General features: G+C 37.1%; 1 protein-coding gene across 3 annotated transcripts in view; it reads right to left on the bottom strand.

Moving 5' to 3' along the window:
* ELF1 (E74 like ETS transcription factor 1) overlaps positions 1 to 26116 on the bottom strand; it is a 127116-nt gene that overhangs the window by 79513 nt on the left and 21487 nt on the right. For 2 of the 3 annotated variants that reach the window (XR_004442719.1, XM_033234304.1), the window contains exon 1: positions 17860 to 18059. The exons of the other annotated variant lie outside the window; for it this stretch is intronic. The gene's annotated coding sequence lies outside the window, so the exon portion shown is untranslated. Of the gene's footprint in view, positions 1 to 17859; positions 18060 to 26116 lie in introns of those variants that run through there. 3 annotated transcript variants of the gene reach the window in all.

Here is a 26116-nt window from a genome sequence, read left to right as displayed (position 1 = left end):
GTCCTCAAGGAGAGTAGGAAAGTGATGATAATAATAAATCATAAAGTAAATAATTAGATATTACTCAAAGAAATCTACAGATTCAATGCAATCTGTGCAATCTGTATCAACATACCAATGACATTCTTCACAGAAATAGGAAAAACACTTTTCTTTTTTTCCTGAGACAGAATCTCACTCTGTCGCCCAGGCTAGAGTGCAATGGCGCAGTCTCAGCTCACTGCAACCTCTGCCTCCCGGGTTCAAGTGATTCTCCTGCCTCAGCCTCCCAAATAGCTGGGATTACGGGTGCCCATCACCACACCAGGCTAATTTTTGTATTTTTAGTAGAGATAGGGTTTCACCATGTTGGCCAGGCTGGTCTTAAACTCATGACCTCGTGATCCACCCACCTTGGCCTGCAAAAGTGCTGGGATTACAGGCGCGAGCCACTGTGTCTGGCCAACATTTTTTTTTATTATTATAATTTATACGGAGGCTGGGCATGGTGGCTCGTGCCTGTAATCCAGATGCCGGCACTTTGAGATGCCAAGATTTTTGTGGTTCCACAAAAGATCTCAAATAGCAAATAACAAAGCTGGAAGCACCAAACTACAAGTCTTCAAAATATACTATAAAGCTATAATAACCAAAATGGCATGATTGGCATAAGAACAGACATACAATGTGCAAGACCCTGTTCTAAGTGCTGGGAATACAGCAGTGAACAAACCGACCAAAATTTCTCTCTTTATAGGACTTAGAATCTAGTGATCTTAATCACAACATTCTGTTCCCCTCAAAATATTCTGCTTTAAACATGTGAAGCCAGGTGCAGTGGCATGCTCCCATAGCAGGGGGCTGAAGCAGGAAGACCACTCCAGCCCAACAGTTCAAGTCTGCCATGCACTGTGATCACACCGATAGACAGCCACTTACTCCAGCCAGGGCAAAACAGCAAGACCTTGTTTCAAAGAAAAGAAAAAAAAATGGGGATTGTCAGGCAATATAGGCTGTTATCTCAAAACCCATTAATAGAAACTTCTGTCTCTCTTGTTCAGTATCTAACTCCTAGTTACAATCCAACCCCTGACAACTGGACACAGAAAATGTGACGTCTCCTACACTAAGTGGGGGAATAAGAGTTGTGGGGAGAAGTTTTTTACCTTTCAGAGACAATCTGCGAGTATATAAGATGAGGGAAAGGGAAAATCTGGGGAGGAAACAGGTATGGATAAATTCGAAAGGAGACTGTTCCAGGTAAAGTTGATTTACTTAGGGACAACCTCAAAGCCTTCATTTTGATTTAATTTGACTTTGAGCCAACCAAAATGTGACAACAAACAAAAGTGTACTGGGATTTTTAAAAAACATCCCCTTTATAAATAGAAATACCTTGGAGAAGAAATAATTCTTTCTATATTGTCTTTTCCTATATATTAATAGTAGATGGCCTGCAGAAATCATATCAGGGCCAGGTGCAGGAGCTCATGCCTGTAATCCCAGCACTTTGGGAGGCCAAGGTGGGTAGATCATTTGAGGCCAGGAGTTCGAGACCAGCCTGAGCAACAAGGCAAGAACCCATCTCTACACAAATTAAAAATTAGATGGGCATGGTGGCATGAGCTGGTGGTCCCAGCTACTTCGGAGGCTGAGGTGAGAGCCATGATGTCGCCACTCCACTCCACAGAGCAAGACCTTATCTAAAAAGAAAAAAAAAAAGGCAAGTCCCATCTCGAATAAATAAATAAATAAATAAATCAGTGTTGTCTATATTCTTCTGGACAAGCACTCTTTAGGGACCTATCTGCCAGACACTTGTGGGTAAGGGAAAAGGGTAGGAAAGCAACAAGTAGCAACAAGACTTTCCCTACAGGTGATCACACTCTATCAACTAAGGCAAATGCACATCACAGTAATATGTATGCTATAGCAGAAGTGGGCAAAGTTCATTATCTCATGTAATTCAGTAATTATTTACTATGTCCTATCTCTTAAGATTATAAGCTACTTGAAAACAAAAGACATAATAAATTTTTCTATATGTTATTAATAAACACAATTTAAAAGAATATTAAGTATAGTGTGTGTTAAAAGTCAAGCTAGGTCAAGATCAAAGGACATTTTATTTTTTTTTTTTTTTTTTTTTTTTTTTTTTTTTGAGACGGAGTCCGCTCTGCCAGCCCAGGTGGGTGCTGTGGCCAGATCTCAGCTCACGCAAGCTCCGCCTCCCGGGTTCACGCCATTCTCCTGCCTCAGCCTCCCGAGTAGCTGGGACTACAGGCGTCCGCCACCTCGCCCGGCTAATTTTTTTGTATTTTTTTAGAGACGGGGTTTCACGTGTTAGCCAGGATGGTCTCGACTCCTGACCTCGTGATCCGCCCGTCTCGGCCTCCCAAAGTGCTGGGATTACAGGCTTGAGCCACCGCGCCCGGCCTCAAAGGACATTTTATTTTCTTAATTTTTACTTACTAAAATTCTTCATTGAGACAGTAAAAGATTAGTGTTTTCATATGTTTGTTTTAGCATTCTATAGAATTTCACATGATGCATGCATGCGCTTCTCAGAACCAACTGGTGGTAAGCCAAGCTTCACTGACTATCCTCAAAGGGACATATATAACATGTATTTTTCTGATTCAAACTCAGAAATTCATCATCACCCCCCAACAAACAGCACAAAAAAGGGAGGTCTCACATTAAAAGGACACTCAAAAACCCTATAAACTATTTTCCACATGTCTACCTCAGTTTTAATAAACAAAATAACTATTTGGTTCTTCTAAAACTCCTTAAAAATTAAACTCATATAGCTTCATAATTTTTCCTTCAATCTTTAAAAATTAAATCCTTAAATCTGACTTTGATCATTTAGATTTATTGTTTAAAAAGATATAGTAACTTCTATCAATTTTCGGCTAGAAAAACTGTTAATATATAAACTTTATAAGACATTCCTAGAATGGCCAGATCTAAGGTAAAGTCCTATTTATGAAATTTATTGCTCTATTGACAAGACAACTGCAATTTATAACCCTCCAATCACTGAGGCACAAAAAACTTGGTGACAACAGAAAATAATACCGGGAAAAGCAAAAAGTAATAAAGAGAATTATTATTTCCATTTATTCAGTGGAGGTACCAGGATCACAATGAAGGGCTAGACATTTTTTCCAGATTAAAGCCAAAAGTAAGAGATTTTTGATGCTGAGCAATCTAAAATAATTAAGCTCTTCAGCTACATTTTTTAATGGACCAATATGTTATCTCCACTTTTAACTAGGATGAAAACACTAATAATTTCACTAGGATATCTCATTTCCATAAACAGCAAAAACGAACTGGGGGTGGGTAAAGCTCAAGTAGGAAATAACTTTTATAATAAAATTATCTTAGAAATAAACCATAAAGGCAACTTGTAGAGAAGATCCACATTATAGTTCTTTAACCAGCTTATGATTCTAGAAAAAAGAAAATAAATATCAGGCACATACTTATTCCCCCAACAAGTATTTATGAAATCTACTATATGCTATTTACTGGGTATACAAAAAAAAAGACAAATAAGTTATGATCCTTGTCCCCAAGTGGTTCAACATGTAAAAAGAAAAAATGTAAACAGATAACTATAAAACAATGTAAATAAACAAGTCAACCAAAAGATGATAGAATAGAGAGGGGTAAATACCTGTGAGAACCTGAAAAAACTTCGTAAGTGACATGTGGGCTATTTCTTTAGAAATAAGTAACATCTATTTTTTCCAAGGAGAGAACATGAGAGGAAAGGGGGTGGGGGATATTCTAGGAAGAATAAGCAAAGGTGACCCTAAAAGGTAAAATCACTGAGAAATAGGTAGAATAGTAATTTAATGAAAACAAACCTTTTCCCTAACATTAGGGATACAGGATCTATCTAGCATCAGAACACCTGCATTCAAGTTGTAGTTGAATGCCATTTACTAACTGTATTTTCTTAGATAAGTCAACCTCTATATTCCTTTCCATTTCATTTTTCATCTTGAAGTTGTACCAAATAAGAATTTACTTTGTAAGCTACAAAATGCTTTACAAATACATAAAAGTTAATATACTGATATACTAATACATAGAAGTTAATAGATACTAAAATTTCAAGATCAAAATATCAGCCTAACATTTCACAGTGAATTTATGCCATATATATGAATTCAAATGCCAATTTCTTATTGCCTAAAAAATGTCACAAAAGCAAATACCTTTTAAATATGTAAAAGATATATGTTCCTACTAGGTGCTGTAGTAAACATCTAATTGCCACCACATGATGCATACAATCCATATAGTACCAAACAAGCCTACAATGTCCTTCGAATCAACAAGTGACAGAAGTTCAATGAAACTAGCTTTATGCTTAACTGGTCTCCCCAGTGGCAAATTAAAGCAGCAATTGTACATCTGTGTCTCTGTTCCTCTCATCGTGGTTTAACTGACAGGAAGCAGAGAGTAAGATATGGCACACAAATGTCAAGTATTTCCTGCCTTCTCTGTTACATCTTTATGTCTTGTTTTATAAATAGTCCAATAGTTTGTGTGAAAATATATCAAAGTACAGTAGCAGAAATATATAAATGGTGAAGAGTGTTTATACAAACAGAGCCAATAAAAAAGTATTTTGGTCTTGGGATCTAAGATTCAATATGCACACAAAGACTCATTTATAGTCTTTTGAAGAAATATTCTTAGGAGCAAACACCACACAAATTAAGATTTGAAAACCACAATGACTGAGTAAAAAACCAAGTGTCTAAACAACAGAACAGGCCCTCAAACTATTTTACCCAACTGTTTACATGAGTAACACTCGACCACCTTGATATGACCCCCCACAACCCCTGCTATCCCTATCAAAAAAAAAAAAAAACTACCACAAAAAAACAAAAAAACCTTTAGGCAACTGACTCTCAACAAAGCAGGACTGATAACCTGCATCTTTCATCTTCGGTCATTTTTACCATGGCTTCTTATCAGCACTCTCCTGGATTACAATTTGTATCCCCCAACCAAACTATCTCTACTCCCTTCTCACTTCCTGTATATCCCAAACTTGGCTCATGTTATTTACTCATATATATTCAACTATATACAACCAAATAGAACTCTGTTCTCCATAGGTGAATCCTGCCTGCTTCAAGTCATGTTAACCAAACTTCCAGTTAATTATAACTAAGGGGTGCTCATTTTTCATCATGCCAAGCTGCCTCCCAAATTAATAATCCTTAAGAATGAATTCAATTCATTACTCATATGATTCATATTCTGTATCATAAACTTGGACAAAATGCAGCTATCTTATCCATTCATATTGGTCAATATTTACTTATGCTAGAATAAGCATAAGTTGCCACAATTACAATTCCACCAGGGTTTAGTGCTATTCCATTCTAGGTCAATGTCCAAAACCTCTCTTCATTATTTTACTGCACAGAAGTCCATCTTGAGCTTCCTGTGACCTCTCTTCCCTAAACAGAACTTAACATATACCTAATAATCACCTGTAAGCATGGTAGTAGACTCCTGAAGTAATATTTCTTAAATGAGTGGCTTTGAAAAACAATTTCATTTTTACCCAGTATTTTTCAACCAGAAGGATCCAGCTCATTCTTTATAGGAATCTAAGAGTTATTAGTGCCTTCCTAGCATATCTTTAGTATATCTCTGCTCTCACTGGTAAATGTATTAGCTAAATTGTCCCCAGTATCTAGGGAATAAGGAGTAAGTGCTCCACGAACCATGAAGGAAGAATGAAGGAAGAACATCCATTTCCTTACACATTAGCTCCCCTCCCCTATCCTCTGGTTCTGATGCTTAGTGAAATAACCCTAAGGGCGGGGGAGGGGAGGGCGGGGGACAGACTAGGAGGGAGTGGGGGAGTCTCAGAGCAGCTGCGGAGAACCTAGTGTCCATCACCTACCCAACAATCAAACACAGTTAACCATGTGTAACTGTTCCGTTCTACCAAGGGCAGATAAGTATTACATCTTCCTTTCAGTTTATTCTTAAGACTAAGGTTGTAAATTATCCTATAACAATATGCAAGTTTTTCTCTGATATACAGATCAAAGGATCAGGCACGATGTTCAGTTTGCAACGAAAGCATTTTGAATAAAATAATTTACACAATATACCTTATGTCTAAATACAAACTTTTTAAGTTGCCCTTCAAACTAAAACACATGTAACATTAATTCCAATGAATTACTCAAACTTAAATCTAAAATCTTATTTTTCCTTATAATTTAGTATATACATACATTTTGTATAGTATATTTTAAAACTTTATATACACAGCATGCTGTATATATTCTTCCAGCACACTTTAACAAGTTTATCTAAGACATACAATTTTGAATAAACACAATGGCTATTTGGAAAGGTATTTTAAACATCAAACCCTCCCTGGAACTTGGTACTTAGGAAAATATCAAACCTTACTCAAGACAAGTCATGATTATTATTAGGCTCCCATTATAACAAAGAGAAATACCTCCAATGCACAAAGCAGCCTATCTTCAATGATGCCGCTCATAAAAAGTGTTCCTCCCTGCTGCACAGTACAGATAATACACCTCAGGAACGCCCTGTGTAGAGGTCTTAGCAGGAAGCCCAAGGGACTCAACTCAACAGTAGCCTTCTAACCTGCTTATAACTAACTCATTTCTTTAATTCAGTCTGAAATAAATAATATGCAGCAACTGAAAGCTCTTTCAATTAAGAACACAACGGGAAAATGTAAATCAGAAAATGCCTAAAGAGAAATTGAGTCTACTAGAGGAATTTCATTTGAAGGCACATTCCACATATTATTATTATTATAAAGTATCTAAAAATGATTGATACTGTAAAAATAAAATTGCTGTACAAACATCCCTTTAGCCTACTGGAGAAGACAGTAACTGCCACCTTCTGCCTTTCGACTTCCCTTTTCTTAATGACAAAGGCATCCACTAAATGGAAGCACTGAGGCTCAGAACCAACGCCTTCATTTTCTTTGAAGAATGCTGATTTCCTCATTAGAGAGGTGCCAAAAACAGAAAAATATTGTGTTATAACCTTGTATTTAACATAAACTTTAATAAAATTATATTTCTGCCATATAACATTTATTTAATCCACCTCTAATTTTTAGACATTTGTATTCTTTCTAATGTTGCACTATTAACAGTGATTCATAAAATGTAATCCTCAGACCCACAAAGGATCCAGAGACCCTTTCAGGGGGCTCCCGAGATCACAACTCTTTTCGTAATAATGGCAAGGTATTATTTGGCTTTTCCACTGTGTTGACACTTGCCCTGATGATGCAGAAGCAAAAGAGGATGAAACTGCAAGTGCCTCTGCCCTGACCAAGGCTGCACCCTCAAGCCACGAGTCTACTCCTTACAGCTGGGCACTCACATTTTAAAAAGGCGACTTCACTTAAGAATGTCTTTGAAGAAGAGTAAAAACTATTTTCTTGAATCTCAATCATTAAATACATATGTTTTTAATATTCTGAGTGATAAAATGGGAGGTACAAATAAAGTACTACTTCTGGCATAAACAGAAATAGCATTGTTGTCTTGAGAAAAAGCATTTATGCTATTATTCTTCGACGTGTGAGCTTAAAACTAGCTGCTGCTTTCATGAAATGTAATTTTTACTTAAAAGAACTAATTATTATTCAGAATTGGATATCTGGCAGAAATTTTTCCAAAAATGAATAAAGCATGCCCATCACATCAAGGAAAGCAACAGCAATTGTCACCGATTATAAAATGCAAGCTTTCAACTGAAAATCAGAATTTTAGAAAACTTGTATCTACTGCTTTGACTCTGTTGGCTTCTTAATGCATTTAAAAGGCTTTTCTGATGAGACTGTTGTGATTCTGATACTATGTCAACATTTGCAATACACAAATGACTCATGCACGATGTTACAAAATCTTGCTTAGGTTAAAAAAAAAATCAATCCATTCAAAGTACAAGACAGATCCATGGATGTTAATGTTACAGGGGACAAAATGTTCATTCATAGGTTTTCAGAATCTCATTGTTCTAACCTTTAAAAAACTAGCATTTGTTGATGAGCTTTGGTGTAGTATCAAAGAATATCCACAATTATCTGAAGTGGCCATTAAAATATATCTACTTTTTGCAACTAGACATCTGTGTGAGGCTGAATTTTCTTCATATTCTTCAACAAAAGCAACATATTCTAACAGATTTCATGCAAAAGCAGATATGAGAATATAGCTGTCTTCTGTGAAGTCAACGATAAAAGATTTACACCCTTCTCGGTACAGCTTTTGTTTTGGAAAACATATTTGTCTTTTTTTGCACTGTGTTTTTTCAAAAAAAACGGTCCTGCTGTGTTGCCTGGGTCGGACTTGAACTCCTGGGCTCAAACAATCCTCCTGCCTCAGGCTCTCAAGTAGCTGGGCTTGGGTCATCGTACCTGGCTCAAACTTGTCCTTTATAACAATAATTATGTTAACATGTAATGGGCGTATTATTTTTAAATAAATACATTAATATTTTTCAAGTTTCTGTTTTAATTTCTGACACTGGTTAATATTGGTAAATGTAACCCACATGAACCAAAGCTCTTTGGGAGTCTTAATTTTAATAGTATAAAGATGATATAAAGAGCATAAAGCTTGGGGGAAAAAAAGTGTAAGGTTTGAGAACTGCTACACAATCACAACCAATGATTCAAATATCCTTATAACTGAATCTTTGGTCCCATCCTTAAATTTTCTTAAATTTTCTTAAAATTTCTACCAAGAACTGAATTCTACCAAAAGGCACACAGACTTTCCAAGCATTTGGTATCATAATGCCAACTGCCCTGCAGAAGATTTTTTAAGTTTATACTGTTAGTGACAGAATACCTGCATGGACATTTAATGTCATTTGCAACAACCCACAATACTTGAACTATTGTCAATATGATGGATAAAAACACAGGGGGGTTATTTGACTTTAATTTGCATTCCTTTGCTACAAATTAATATATTTTAATTTTAAAGATAATAATTTAATATACTTCCCAATTTTAAAGAATTGGTTATTCTTTGTGGAAAAGGGCTAGGAGACACAAGTAAATAAATGGTAAAGGTGACAGTCTATGATTTTTCTCATTGGGAAAAAAAAACTTCAAATTAATGTTTTTACTCTAGTTGTTTGGTTTAGAAAGCTTGTGTTTTTTTAACTTTAATTTAATAATGTAAAACTCTAAGAATGATATTTAAATTACTAGTTGCAATAGTGCAGCAGCTCTCAAACTTTTTGGTGTCAAGATTCCTTTATAATCTTAAAATGTATTGAGGACCACAAAGAGCTTTTGTTTTCCTATGTCATATTTATCAATATATGTTTTTTACTCATAGGATATTATTATTTATTATATGCCCTTTAAAGGAGCCTTTTCTCAGAATAGCATATTGAAAAAAAACTCTGGGAATTTTTCCTTGATTAAAAATAATGCTGTTAAATATACATGCTTTGGGCCAAGCATGGTGGCTCATGCCTGTAATCCCAACATTTTGGGAGGCCAAGGTAAGAGGATCAATTGAGCCCAGGAGTTTGTAACGATAACAACAAAAATCACTAAAGATTCAGGAACTGCTATCATTACAGTAAGAATTCTAAGGAAGCTACATGAAACACTGATCAGGAAGCAATATGAAACACTGAATATGCCAGTAAATCTGGTTAGACGCAACAATCTATTAGCTACTTAAATGTTCATGGATGTTAATACCGTACTAATTATTTTATGAACGTTTTTGTTTTGAAACGTGTTTTTGAAAAATATTTGAATGTGGGATACTTCTGAAGATGAAACCTAACTAAATTACTTCTAGGTAACTAAAGCTCCAATTTGTTAATGGATCTCAACTGGAAATTACTATTTATCCATCCAGAAGTATGCCTAGATCTTCTTAGTTATTTGGGACAGACACACAGTCTTATAACACTTACATCTGAATCTACCCAATCCCTTTCACTGAAATAGGCAGTTAACTTTTTTTTTTTGAGACAGGGTCTTACTTTGCTGCCCAGGTTGGAGTATAGTGGCACGAACATGCCTTACTGAAGCCTTGACCTCCTGGGTTCAAGTGATCCTCCCACCTCAGTTCCCCAAGTAGCTGGGACTACAGTCATGCACCACTACGCCCGGTTTATTTTTGTATTTTTAGTAGAGACAGGGTTTCATGTTTTGCAAGCTGGTTTCAAACTCCTGGGCCCAAGTGATCCAGCTGCCTTGGCCTCCCAAAGTGCTGGGATTACAGACTTGATTGAGCCACCGTGCCTGACCCCATTTTTAAGTGATGCAGAGTTTTCATTTTTTTGAGAGACGAGGGTCTCACTATGTTGCCCAGGTCTCAAACTCCCGGGGTCATGCATTCCTTCAACCTCAAGTTCCCAAGTAGCTGGGACTACAGGTGCATCTCAGTGTCCCTGGCTCTGATGCAAACTTTATTTGCCACTTTTTTTTAAGTCAACTTTTACTACCAGTCAAATTAAATATTATTCCTCAAGATACTTATAATGTGGGGCAAAAATAAACTACAGCTTACAGACAAAAATGTATTATGAGGCTAGGCGCGGCAGCTCACACCTGTAATCCCAGCACTGGGGAGACCAAGGTAGGTGGATCACTTGAGGTCAGGAATTCAAGACTAGCCTGGCAAAACCTCGTCTCTACTTAAAAAAAAAAAAGATAAATTAGCTGGGTGTCGTGGTGGGCACCTGTAATCTCAGCTACTTGGGAGGCTGAGGCAGGAGAATCACTTGAACCCAGGAGCCAGAGGCTGCAGTGAGCTGAGATTGTGCCACTGCTCTCCAGCCTGGGCGACAGAGCAAGACTCCATCTCAAAAAAAAAAGAAAAAAAAAAGAGTATTATGAAACAGTTAAACCAAAGAGGATTCATCTATCTACCACCTAGCTTTATATTTTACCATAGTTTGTTTCTGGTTCTTTGGGGTTTTTTTTTTTGTTTTGTTTTTAAGAAAAAAAGGTCATCTACAGTTAAAGCCGCCTCTAATATCCCTCTCCAGTCTCATTTCATCCCTTCTTGGACTATTCTAAGTTTGATTTTATTTTCTTCTCTCTGTTTTAAGACACAGGTTCTTGCTTTGTCACCCAGGCTGAAGCGCAGTGGTGCAATCACATTTCACTGCAGCATTCACTCCTGGGCCCAAGCAATCCTCCTGCCTCAGCTTCTCGAAGTAGCTGGAGCTACAGGAGTGTGACACCACACCTGGCTAATTAAAAAAAAAATTTTTTTTTCTACTTGTAGAGACAGGGTCTTGCTATGTTGCCCAGGTTGGTCTCGCATTCCTGGCCTCAAGTGATCCTCCCACTTAGGCTTTCCAAAGTGCTCAAATTACAGGCATAAGCTACAGTGCCCACTCATCAACTATTCTAAAATTGATATCTTCCCTGTTACATACTTGTATAACTTTATTACATATATATCAATATAGTAAGATTGCTTTTATATGCATACTTGGGAACAAGTATTTATTAAAATTTATTTTTTATTCAAAATTATGTTTGAAATAATTTAATTCTAGTTAAGAAATGACAAGCATACTGAACTGTTTTAGGGGTCAAATATATTGTTGTCTACAGCTTACTCTGAAATGTATCAACTGCCCATCTGTTTACAGTCCTGGTGGATTTTACACCCCAGGGCAATACACCATAGAAAGATTCTGAATGGGTTAGAAGTCATCACTGGCAGGTATCTGATCCTAGGAAAGATAATGAAGATCTCTAAATTACATTAAACTATCTATACTCTGCAAAGCCTTCACATCCCTCAATGTGAAGATACTGCTCTAGAGAACTTCTACATTTATGTTCCACAGAACCATGTACAGGTGTTCCCAAGCTGAAAATAAGCTAATGCCATCAACAAGAGAGAATAAATACATTCTGGTATAGACAAACAATGGAATACTATATTGCAATGAAAAGTAAGATAAGTCACAAAGCTGAATGAAAGAAGCAAAGTCACTACAGAATATATGGTGTGATTCAGGTGTATGAAGTTCAAAGAGGTAAAACTATAAAGAAAAGATTATCACAAAAGTCAGCATAGTAGTTATTTTTTAAAGGAAACAAACATGAATAGGAGTGGGGGCCTTCTAGGGTAATAAACATACTCTATATTTCTTAACACAGGTTGTTTCTCAAGATACTTATAAATATGAGGCAAAACTGTTTAAATAACATTACAAAATGTTTACCCATGTTGTAACACTTTATAATTTTATTTAAACTCTGTATGTTTTATATATTCTCCTACATGTGCATTTCATTTTTAAAGAAAAAATAATGAGGCCGGGCGCGGTGGCTCAAGCCTGTAATCCCAGCACTTTGGGAGGCCGAGACAGGCGGATCACAAGGTCAGGAGATCGAGACCATCCTGGCTAACCTGGTGAAACTCCGTCTCAACTAAAAATTACAAAAAACTAGCTGGGTGAGGTGGCGGGCGCCTGTAGTCCCAGCTACTTGGGAGGCTGAGGCAGGAGAATGGCGTGAACCTGAAGGGCGGAGCTTGCAGTGAGCAGAGATCTGGCCACTGCACTCCAGTTTGGGCGACACAGCGAGACTCCGTCTCAAAAAAAAAAAAAAAAAAAAAAAAAAAAAAAATAATGAATTGCCCCATTACAATACTAAACTCTCATTTAGTATTTTGATATAACAAATAAGATGTATATAAATTGTTAAATCATTTTAATAGTTTTATTATAAAATGTTATAGTTTTACTATTTATAGGACTGTTTTCTAAACCCAGAAACTAATTTTCTTTAATTATATTTAGATTTTTAAAATTGCACCATGTAACAGCACAGACATAATGATCACTATATGACTGGGCATCTATCATGTAGATACTGCAGCATGTAAAGTCACACTGATGCCTGCTACTTTGAAGAGCTTCTAATATACAGAGTAGAACACAGGAAGAGGACAAATCACATGAAAACACAAACTTAAAAAATAAAAACAACTTCTCTCAGTGGTTACCTTTGGACAGCAGGACTGAGAGTGAGAAGGGGTAGAGGAGGGAGGCTCCTTTTCATTACAGACCTATGAATTAAATTTTGAATGGTATGCATATATCACTTTGATAGCTTTTAATATAAAAATTGTTAAACCAATCTTCATACAAACTATGGAAGGCAAGAGGGCTCTGACGATGAGGATGATGTTAATACCTGGAAGAGAAGGAATCAAAACGTTTCTGCATAGAAATTTGTACGTCTGAAGCTCATCTGCATAATTTCTCCCTCTCTGTCATCAAAGCAAATAGCACACAATGAGTTACTTTTCTCATATAATAACTTAAGGTGCTTAGAACCATGACCAGAAAAGACATGTGTAGTACTGCTCAACAGCCACTTTTATTATAGTATACAGTTCATTTGACAAGACACAAAAAACTCTCTTGTAGGTTCTCCATACTAATGGAAGAAAAATTGTTCAGATAGTTGGAAACTGTCCTAATCATTGGAGTTGACTCAATAATGTTACTAACTTAATTTCAACCTTTTATATGAAGCAGCTCTTAAGTAAAGGTGCAAAATATTCTGGTTAATTTGTGAAAGCAATGATTATCTTCAAACAATTCAACTGAGGGGACTTTTCTTCTCATTTATACAAGTCAGTGAATACCGAACAATGTCCCATTAGATGAGATGGAATGTTAGGCAAACCTACAAATATGCAATCAAAGATGCAGTTAAATATCTGAAGAAGCTTCAAAACTCATATACAAGCATTACAGGGTTAAAAAAAGTTACTTCCTCCCAGACTCAAACAAGTACATACTATCACACTGGTCTTCAAGTCGCCCCTGCCCCCCCACAAAAAAAAAGAAAGAAAAGAAAAATATCACAAATAATAATAGTGTATTTCCCAAGACAGAAGAGCTTTCAAAAAAGCTATAAATGCCACCCTAAATCAGTAAGGGGGTGTTTTTCCTAAAGCCCCAGGAATAAGAGGATGGAGAGGGAAACCAAGAAGCAACAATTGGAACCAAAACAACTAACACTGAAGAGTTCACTGAGAAATAAAAAATAGGTTAATTTCATTAAAAAACAAAGATTACTTTATTTATTATGGTCAATATGGCAGTAGGTTGCGGGGGTGGATCAGAGAAAAGGAAAGAGGGATAGCCACATAGTTGAACAACATATAGCACAGCAAAAAAATGGACTAGAGAAAGGGATAACTAGGATGGGAAAGGAGCCTAAATGGGTTCTAATACTGATTTTAAAAAAAAGTATCCTAGTTGCTTTCCTTCCTTACTAGAGGCTATGGGCTTCAAAATAGCATTGCTGCCTAAAATGTCACATATTTAAATGCAAAACAGCTAATTCCTCTTCATAGCCTTAAACCCGTAAACTCGCTTTCTGAAAGTGTGGCATATAAGCACCTACATCATAATCATTTAGGGTACACAGGAAAAAATGCTGATTGTTTAAGCAAATCCTAGGCCTAATGAATCAGAATTTCTGAGTTAAAACTGGGTGATTCTTTGTTACACCAAAGGTTGACAATTACAGCTTTAAAGGTAATACTATCAGATAGTATTACCTACAACACGCAGACACCAGTCAGAGATTAAGCTGAGGGCCAAGTGCTTTTTAAAGATGTGCCATCTTTAACTTCAGCAAGATAGCCAACTGAATTTGTCACATAAGATGGCAAAAAAGAGTAGCCAAAGGTTTAATACAGCAAATAATACCTGTCTACTCATATGTGCTTGGTACTTTGTCAAAGGTTGAAAAAGGCAGAAAAAACAGAATAAAACCTCTCTCCTCTCAAACAGCATATATTCTTATTCTTACTGATGAAGACGCTCTTCTTAACATAGAAATGCTATTCGACCTTCAACATACATCATTCCTTCAAGATAAACTCTCCTGAGTATTCTTTCAGTCATCTTTTATCTCCAGGCAATCTGAACCTGAATTTACCTAGTCAGTGGTTGGTCCTATTCTTTACTTCACTTGTTAACATGCCCGTTTTCCCAACAAGAATTTCAGTTTATGAGGATAAAGTCCATGTTCCTAGCCTTTTGTGCTTTCTGTTGTTTAGAACAATGATGGCCACACTGTGGACGATTTCACACTGAATTGAGTTAGGGCACTCAGACCTTTAGGAGATTCAGCAGTTATGCATGAACTATTAAAAATCCAAATTTCAAACCTATAGAATTTCCAACCACCCCAATAAAAAATACCAAAAAGTTAACAGACAAAAGATTTTGTAGATACCAAACAATTCTCTTATTTCAAAGGAGGAGGAGAAGATGTGACAAAGATAAACAAAATGAGATTAACTATCTTATAATAAGGTCAAATTTAAGATAAGTGTAATGTGAAAGCTTAGACACCTCTGGATTTTGTAAATTCACACGCCTGGTGGCGCATGCCCGTAATCCCAGCTACTTGGGAGGCTGAGGCAGGAGAATTGCTTGAACCTGGGAGGTGGAAGTTGCAGTGAGCCGAGATTGTGCCATTGCACCCCAGCCGGGGCAACAAGAGTGAAACTCCATCTCAAAAAAAAAAAAAAAAAAAAAAGAGGTAAAACTAAAGCAGAAATAAAACTGTCTTTGTATCTAGAAGCTCAAATTAAACTCCCAACTCTTTATATTTCCATCTAAAGCCATCTTAAAATAAGCAATGTCATGAACAAAAAAATTCTAACAGTGAAATACAAAAAGTTGTTGTAGAAATAAAATGAATGCATCATCTTCCTGATGAAAAAGAAAACTAACTACATTTTCAAAATCACTGGTTGATCCATTTGGTTGCAACTTATCACCAAGATTATCACCAAACATCTTAATTAAGGTTTTATTTACTCTTAAGGAAATACAGAGCATTTCAAACAAAGCATCACTTGTTGTGGACTGGCAGGAGCAGTTCCAGACTGGGAAGCCATTAGGTACTGCATGACCTCAAGCAAATCACAGGACCTCTGTGGGCGACTGTTTCTTCATCTATAAAAGTGAGGCATTTGGACAGTCTTCGGTCACTTACAGCACTAAAGTTCTATAAATCAGTAATTCTAAATTTAATTCTGATGGCTCAGTTCAAACTTACATTCAACCTTATGGAAGGAAAAACATGGAGAGGGAACTACTTAATAAATTTTTCTGGTCTTTTCTTGGTTCTCTTTTTTTTTTCTCCCTTCTCCTTGAAGCTCCACTTCAGTCTTTATCACATAAGAAAATATATAAACAATATCTATTTTACTTAAACTGTACCAGCTTCTTAAATTTAAGAAACCAATTTCCTCTACTTCTCTTTAATAAATAAGATCTTAATTATGCCGCTTATTTGTGTGCCTCTTGATTTTTCTCTTATGGATCACCACCTTTAAAAAAATTTTTAAAAAAATAGAAAAGTCTTCATTAGATTTTTCACACAGACCAGACTAGAGGTAAATACAGCTTTTGCTTACTCAAAGGCTGACTAAACCAGCAATATACAAACAAAGATGATAGCAAATGGCTCAGATGAATTGGCAAAATGTCCGCTGTGTCTTTCTTGTAAGACTGCAAAATTGAGATGTTAATATCAATATTCCTTACAAAAGAGTAAGAAATGATAACTGATTGCCTTTCTGTCTTCCCTTTAATCTGACAGGCCTTCAAGCACTTAGAAAGTGCAGAGCAAATTCTCAAAGAACTAGCTAAATATCATTTTGGTCAACCAGAAATGATTTGGCAAGTTTTATATCCAAAAACTTTATTTTTTGGAATCACTGCATATTCCAATTTTTATCTTCATAAATATGTTTCAGAAATAAAATACTACTGCACTCAGCCTTACAGAGCACCTAGGACTTTAAGGCACAGCAGGATGTATACTCACCAGCCAAAATCTCGTAACTACAATGACAAGTACTTCAGGAAAAGACTGAGCAATCTTTTCATTTACAGAAGGTTTTTTATTCAAAGCAAGCAAATTTTAAGAACAGTAATACAGAAGGAAGGCTAATACTCATCACCTTTTCTTTTTACACAAAATTGAAATAACCACGTTTCCTCAGAAGACAGCTTTACTTCTAAGGCTGTTACTCAGAACAAGTTTCCAGTGTGAATTATAAAACTTCATTTTTTTCCTAATAGTAAATGAATCATGCTAGTCTTTCTTCCTCTTTATTTAATACTCACTTTTACTTGTTATCTAAATAATCTAATATTCATTTTTACTTATTATCTAAATAATCATTCACTTTACTTAAACTTCTATTGGGTTTCCAAAACGAAACGTGTAATACAATTTCATTAACTTTAAAAACAGAGAGGGAGGAAAAAACAAAAAACCGTAACAGTCAATGAGCAACACCTTATGACTGAGTTGTCCCAAAACTTCACCCTTAGCTAAAATGCCAAAACAAAGCCACTGCCCCTGGATTGTTAACATCCATATCACACAGGAATAATACGGTTTACTTAATTATAACTTCGACTACCCCAAAAAATACAATTAGATTCTTTAAATTAAAATTTGATCTTAAGTTTGCTTTGTGGTTCTTAAACACAAACAAACAAACAAAAAACCTCTTTTATTCTTAAATTACTTAGAAAAAAAAAATCACAAAGACATATAAAATGCTTTAACAAGAAGATCTAACACTTTCCAGAATTTCAGTGCTTTGTTTCCTCCTAGCAATTAAGTTCAATCAGGCATGTGACTGACCACACACATTTTATCAGAGAGTTAAAGAACACATTCAGCCATGTTCTTCGACAGGTAAGAACCACCCTCTGTTTATCAGCTCAAGAAACAGCCAGAAGCAAACATACAGAATCGGAACAAGTTACCTTCAAGTATTCTTTCTCTATCGTCTTTTGGGCTTGAAAATAAAAAGCAATCCGACAAGTTGTAGCTGTTAAAATGGCTCCTGTAGATTGGGGAAGTGGTGTCTGTGCTTCAGCTTATGAGTCATACATGAAACCAAGTGTTTCTAAGGGAGGCACGCCCATGTTGCTGTGGACCCAATTATTCTGCTAGGTCAAACATGCAAATCTGCAGGTAAAAACGGTATAGGAAAGTGGGGAAGAAGAGGCAAGGAGCAAGATCTACCTTGATCAGACCATTACTAAGCTCATATTAACTGCCATAATTTAAAACTAATAATAAAAGAGAGTAAGAATCTACAAGGGAGCAAAACTAAAAACTATATATTGTTTTAAAATATAAAAATCTTAATTTTTAAAAGTTACTTTACTGTATCAAATAAAACTGTGAAATGAAAAAAGTGTGAAAGGGGATGGAAGGGAGATAGCAAACTCTGTGGCTCCTAATGTAACAGTGGACTGGTGAGTATCATCTGGCTACTCATTAACCCTTTTATGAAAGAGCTATATTGCTGCGTAGTCTGGAAAGGCTAGCAAACTACAAAGTCAGATGCAGATCTACAAGTTCACTAAACAGATAAAATCCACTAGAAAATTCAAAGTTCACTGGAAAAATAAGTGTGAATTAAACTGGTTTACAGACTTTTTAAAAACCCATACCCCAATATTAGAAAGTAGAGTCCAACAAAGCAAAATGATTTTAAATAAACTGCAAGCTTATAAAACCCTTTTTAAAAATTATCGGTACGATCATAGTTCATAACTCTACTACTTCCAAATGATAGCCACAGTTTGATTTACCTTTCAAGCAAAACGTTCTATGTGTATTTCAAGCCTCTTGTGCCAGGCACCCTGCTACAGCTCCGCTGCACTTGTGGCAAGGCCAGCCTAAGGGGACAACTGTGGCCAGCGAAGCTCTGCCTTCCAAGTCAGAATACATCTGACAAAGTGCCCAAAGCACTGAAATATTACTACACTTACTTATTCTGGCCTCTGGGTGAGTATACTTATTAATTTATTCTAAGAGTTTAAATTAATCAAAATGGCTTGAAAGCACTAAGTACTTCCAAAGCGCATGAAATGATAAATGCAGCTCAAAAGACAGCCTTCGTCCTGGTATCTTACGATAAGTAAATAGGATTTAGCAAGGTTTGCTCCCTTTAGTTAATGAGTTGGGAGTTTATTCTGGCTTACCAGAGGCATAGATGAGAGCACAAGCTGTCACTGACTTAGGAACTTTACAAAATGCTGCAAAACTGCAACGACTGTGAACCGACTTTCTGCCTATTAAGTGCCTATTTATTCCCTATACTCGGTTTATCTTTTTACTGAAAAATAATCTCCATGGTTTTACAAACTGTTAATTAAAAATTTGTTAAAAAGAAATATAGATCATGTCTTCTCCTGTTAAATGTCATATTTAGCTTACTTTAGCTCACTTACACAAAATGACTATTCAGAGCCCATGCACCAAGAAACAAGGTCCGCTGAGCAGTCACAGGAGATTCACTTGTTCACTGGAAAGTTCCCCCCAAGTAATTTTCCATATCTGAAATTTATTGTAGATAATATTAATGTAAACCTAACAATGTGATTATCTTCTTTTGGCTAATTAGAAATAAAAATTGTAACGGGTAAAAGAGGGGAACAGTATTGTAAAAGGATGTCAGAAAAAGTGAAAGAGCTGATAATGACATAAAAAAACCTACCTTATAAAACTAAAAATAAATATAACTTAAAAGTATTCGATATGAAGCCATTATATAAGGTCAGTAAGTTGTAATATTCCCTAAGTATATTACTATAAACTAAGTGTCTCCAAGTCAGCATTAGTGTAAGACAGGCCTTCGAAAGCCGAAGTGCGTAACATCAAGTGTGTGAGATGTTTTATGAAGAACAGATACCTAAAAGGATAAGCTTCTGCTATTGAGAAAATCCATTTATATAAAGCACCTCATTACTTAATAATGGCAAATATTCCAAACATAATTTAAAAGAAGTACTCTGGCCACCAGTAATGTGAAGAGAATTAAGGGAAAAATAATACCTCTTCAACAGAAACAAGTATCTTAGCCGTTCCTAAGGAGATGACTCCAGAGCTGTCATTACAAGATATTATCCCTTTGCCCAGGAGTGCCCCTATTAGCATTATTCTATCACCTACAGGAACTGGATCCTTGTTCTATTCACAGCCCCAATAAGTCAATCTCTGCATATGAGAGTATCAAAGAAAAAAAAAAGGCAAACTGTTTGACACACGTTCTAGTCAATCTATTTGGGTTTGAATCCCAGCTCTGCTACCTATTAGCTATGTAATCTTGGGCAGTTACTTAACAATCCTGCATCATAACTTATTTATCTATTATTTAGCCTAATAGTATCTACCACACAGAGTATGAAGATTAAAATAAGTCTACATACTGCTATCCAGACTACATAAAGCACTTTCACAACTCAAAAACAGGAAAACAACCCAGTTTTTTCAATGGTCAAATCTGAATAGACACGTCACTAAAGAAGTGATAGAGATGGCAAAAAAGTACATGAAAATATCTCAACATCAATACTCAATAGGGAAATGCAAATTAATGTGACAATATCACAACAAAACGAAACAAAAACCACCGATAATACCAAGTGTTGATGAGAACATGGAGCAACTACAACTCTCATATATTGCTGGTGGGAATGCAAAAGTTTAGCCACTTTGGAAGATAGTTTAGCAGTTTCTATAAACATACACTTACCACATGATCCAGTAATCCCCTTCCTAGGCATTTACCCAAGAGAAATGAAGATACATGTCTATTTTAAAACTTCTATGCAAATATATATAGCAGTTTTATCATTCACCAAATATTGAAAACTCAAATAATGTCCAGCAATGGGTAAATGGATAAATCCATGTAATGGAATGGTATAATATATCCATATAATGTAATGCTACTCAGCAACAAAAAACGGTCTGCATTTCTGATATATGGGACAACATGGATGAACCTAAACGCTAGGCTGAACAAAATAAGACTGATTCTATGACTCTGTATGATTCCATTTATATGTGATATAATGGAAAAGGCAAAACAAAAGGCACAGAAATCCTATCAGTGCTAGGGGCTGGAAATGAGGGGAGGGGATTGACTACAAAGGAAGACAAGGAACTGTTTAGGGCGATGGAAACATTCTGTATCTTGATTGTGGTACTGGTATATGACTTATGTACATTGTCAAAATTCATAAAGCTATAAAACTAAACAGGGCAAATCGCACTGCATATAAACCATACCTCAATAAAACTGACTTTAAAAAAAAGAAATCTAGGCCAGGCACGTTGGCTCATGCCTGTAATCCCAGCACTTTGGGAGGCCAAGGCAGGGGGATCACTGAAGTTCAGGAGTCCAAGACCACGCCGGCCAACATGGTGAAACCACCTCTACTAAAAATACAGGTATTAGCCAGGTGTGGTGGCAGATACCTGTAATCTCAGCTACTTGGGAGGCTGAGGCAGGAGAATTGCTTGAACCTGGGAGGCGGAGGTTGCAGTGAGCCAAGATTGCACCATTGCACTCCAGCCTTGGTGACTGAGCAAGACTCCGTGTCAAACTCCCATGTTCTGTAACAAATCTCCAAGTTCTGCACATGTACCCCAAAACAGAAAGAGAGAGAGAGAGAGAGGAGAGAGAGAGAGAGAGAGACAGAGAGAGAGAGAGAAAGAAAGAGAGAGAGAGAGAGAAAGAAAGAAAAGAAAGGAAAGGAAGAGAAAGAAAGAAAAGAAATCTCATTTAGGTATATGAAATGTACATACTGTGGATATGTTTATTTCTAAAATTAGATATGGATCAAGTCAGTATATACCTTACTATATATATTAAGTTTTCATGGCTGCTCCTGGAATTGTCAACATGTATATTTAAACTATTAGCTGAGAGAGACTGAGTCAACTGAATGAATTTAAATGCCAACTGATTTCAGATACTATTTATTTCCTCCACTGAAACAGAATTTATAAAAAGAATTTATTGTGCTAGGGCTTATTTTTCCTTTTTATCGTTACCTCTTCTCTTTGAACTCAAATCTGAAAACTTCTAGTACAAAAATATAGAATACTCTAATTTCCATATCTAGGAAACTTGGGCTAAAAAAAGCTTTGTTTGAAACCATCCCATAGGTTGGAAGCTAACACGCTATCACTATCAGAGATGGAAAAAGAAAAGATCACACCATTAACATGGCAAATGACCAAAATCAATGTTCCCCACTATTTAAATAGAAAAATAAAATTTAAAAGACTGAGATTGTTACAAATCTTTCAATCAAGCAGAATTTATTTTGTTGATGTTAACGCCTCTCAAAAGTATAATCCCAGGTTCCAAGAATTGTGCAGAATTTCTACATGTGAGCTTAAACGTAAAACATAGTTAATTTTCTATGCTCTATCACTAGCTTTGTTAAACCAAATCCTCTTTCCCACTTCTGCATGGACAGGTGACTAGGTGGTATGTTTTACTACCCACCAAAAGTGGACCTCTTAGACAACAGTCTATGTATTTTCAGGAGCTTATCAAAGGCAAAAGGGGCCATGGCTTTTGTCTATACTATATTCTCATCACCTAGGACAGGGCCCAAAACTCAGTAGAAACTCAGACATGAATGAGTGACTTTCCTAAAACTGCTCACTGAGGGGAAAAATGTAGCATATCAGGATTTTAGTAAACATTGAAACATCTTTAAAGACATGACTTGGCCCCTATGACTTGATATAGATCAATTCAAGGTTCTATTGCAGGTATTATTCTGAGTGTTACTGTTTCCTCTGATATGAAAAATAACCAAGAACTGATGGTATGATTACATTCTTTATAAAGCTCCCAGGTAATAGGCTGACTGCAATCTCAAGTTGTTTGTATAGAGATATTTTATCTCTCATAATTAAATTTTAAATTCAATATTAAAAATAATTTATCTTTTACTTCAGGAGCCTGTAACCAGGAATGCACCCCTTAAAGGAACTTCATGAAGACACATGCCAACTCCTGGAAATGGATTCCATAGTACAGGTGGTTAGGCTTATGAGAACCACTGCTGTTTTCGTTTGTTTGTTTTGGGGGATGGGGGACAGTTGTTTTTGTTTTTTGAGACACAGTCTTGCTCTGTCACCCAGGCTGGAGTGCAGTGACAGGACCTTGGCACCTCAGCTTACGGCAATTTCTGCCTCCAGGCGATCCTCCCACCTCAGCCTCCTGAGTAGCTGGGACTACAGGCGTGCACCACAATGTCTGCCTAATTTTTGTATTTTTTGTAGAGGTAGGGTTTTGCCATGTTGCCACGGCTGGTCTCAAACTCCTGAGCTCAAGCGATCTGCCTGCCTCAGCCTCCCAATGTGCTGGGATCACAGGTGTGAACGACCACACACGGCCACCACTGCTCTGTTTCTATGTAGCCCTGGCATCTATCTAGTTACTGCTCTTCACACAGCAGTCACTCAAAAACATTTGCTAACCTACTATTCAATAATCTCTAAATGTTGCAGAAAGGAAATCTAATTTTTATACTGAGTTTAGAATGAAACTTAAGCTCCTCCTTTGCTACTCCTCAGGTAAAAGAGTACTCATCATATCACAGAAAAATAATATCACAGTCTCCTCCTAACTGACTGTTTCTCTATCACCAACTGCCTACTTTAAATTCACCTATCACTGTGCTATTAGAGAAGTCTTCCTTAAGAACAACTCTGAGAGTGAAATGATTATCACTTACGGCCCAAAAAACAAAAAGAAATAAAAATAACTGACTTCTTAGAGGCAAAATTAAAAGCCAGACTATTATGGTGTTCAAGGCTTTCATAATCAAGGCTTTAATTTCCCTGACTTTTCCAGCCCTATCTTCCTGACTCCCCCTCACTCCCCAGCCCGACAGCTGTACGGAAATTTCCTGAATTGCCCCATTCCTATTTGTCTCACTTCCTTATAACTGTTCCCTGGGCCTGAAAAGCACTTGCCTTATTTCCCATCCTATCCCCGACCTCTGCCTAATGAACATCCATCCATCAAGTCTCAATTTCAATACCTCCTCCGCAGAAGGATTTCCTCAACAGCCCCACTTACAATTACTGTGAGAACTGATCATCGCAGAACTGGAAGAGACCTTAGAGATACTTTATCCAGTCCAGTGGTTTCTAAAGTTTTTACTTAAGTAGCTAAATTCTTATAAAGGCTTCAAGGAACCTTGACACTCCATACATTTAAGTCTTCACTGTAGGAAAGCTTAAAACACAAATCCAATCCAATCTCATTTTAAAAATAGAGATAAGAGGTCTGTACCAAGTGACTTCCCAATGTCAAGTTAGTGACTGATTTGAGGGACTCTGTCATTCATTTAACAAATATTTACTCAGCACTTACTATGTGCCAGGTACTGTTCTAGCACCTTGCTATACAGCAAACAAAAGAGACATACTGATGATAAATAAACCCTATTCGGCCTATGCAGAAGACAGATGAATCTAGGAGAATCATGGTGGATTATCATAAGCTTAACCAAGCGGTGACTCCATTTGCAGCTGCTGTACCAGATGTGAGTTCATTCTTTAGCCTCAACACATTGGCATTTGTTATATACAGCTATCAATCTGGCAAATGTCTTTTTCCCCCATACCTGTCCATGAGGCCCACCAGAAGCAGTTTCCTTTCAAATGGCAAGGCCAAAAATACCTTCACTGTCCTAACTCAGGGATATATCAACCCCCTACCCCTATGTTATAATTTAGTTCACAGGGATCTTGATCACCTTTCCCCTCAAGATAACATATTAGTCCATTATATCAATGACATTATGCTCGCTGGACCTAATGAGCAATGAGTAGCAACTACTCTAGGTTTAATGATAACACATCGCATGTCAGAGGCTGGGAAATAAATGACTAAAATTTGAGGGCCTTCTATTTCAGTGTGATGTCTAGGGGTCTACTGGTGTGAGGCATATCATGACATCTCTTCTAGGGTAAAGGATAAATTGCTGCATCTGGCCCCCCCTACTACCAAGAAAAAGGCACAATACTTAAGTCGTTTATTTAGATTTTGGAGGCAACACATTCCTCATTTAAGTGTTACTCCAGCCCAATCACCAAGTGACCAGAAAAGCTGCTAGTTTTGAGTAGGACCCAGAATAGACGGCTCCGTAACAAATCTGTAACAAATCTGCTCTGCAAGCTGCTCTGCCACTTGGGCCTATGACCCAGCAGATCCAATGGTACTTGAGGTATCAGCAGTTGGCAGGCCTCTCTCTACAGGTGAATCACAGCACAGGCCTGTAGGATTTTGGAGCAAGACCTTGCCATCATCTGCAGATAATACTTCCCTTTTGAGAGACAGCTCTTGACCTGCTACTGGACCTTAGTAGAAACTGAACATTCAGCACGGGCCACCAAGTTACTCAATCTACTTGTCTATCATGAAGTGGGTGTTACCTGACCCACTCCAAGCCACAAGGCTGGGCATGCATAGCACCATTCCATCATCAAACCGAGGTAACATATATGTGATTGGGCCTGCGTAGGTCCTAAAGGCACAAGTTACATGAAATGGCCCAAATGCCCATGGTTCCTGGTGCTACACTGTCTTTTCTCACCCAGATTGTACCTCTGGCCTCGTGAGGATATTCTACAATCAGCTGACAGAGCCTTGTTTACAGATAGTTCTGCATGATATGCGAGCACCACCCAAAAGCGGACAGCTGCAGTGCTACAGCCCTTTTTCTGCAACATCCAGTCATGAAATCTTCCCAGTCGGCAGAACTTACGGCAGCACACCCAGTTGTGCACTTTGCTGTGAAGGAGAAATGGTCAGATCTGTGATTACACATCAATGCATGGGTTATTGACAATGGTTTGACAGGATGCTCAGGGACTTCGAAGGAACATAACTAGAAAATTGGTGCCAAAGAAATTTGGGGCAGAACAGATTCTCCTAACTGGGCAACAGACATCAAGATATTTGTCTCATGTGAATAGTCACCAAAGGGTGACCTTAGCAGAGGGGGGCTTTAATAATCAAGCGGATAGCATGACCTGTTTTGTGGATACCAGTCAGCCATTTTCCCCAGCCACCTGTCATTGCCCAGGAGGCTAATCCTGGACATGGTAGCAGGGATGGAGGTTATTCACGGGCTCAGCAACATGGATTTCCACTCACTACAGCTTACCTGGGTGTAGCCATAGCTAAGT

The sequence above is a fragment of the Trachypithecus francoisi genome, unplaced genomic scaffold, assembly GCF_009764315.1.
Source record: "Trachypithecus francoisi isolate TF-2019V2 unplaced genomic scaffold, Tfra_2.0 Contig01461, whole genome shotgun sequence".
In the NCBI taxonomy this organism is placed as follows: domain Eukaryota; kingdom Metazoa; phylum Chordata; class Mammalia; order Primates; family Cercopithecidae; genus Trachypithecus; species Trachypithecus francoisi.
Note: the sequence above shows the minus strand (reverse complement) of the source record. Positions and strands in the feature narration are given on the sequence as shown.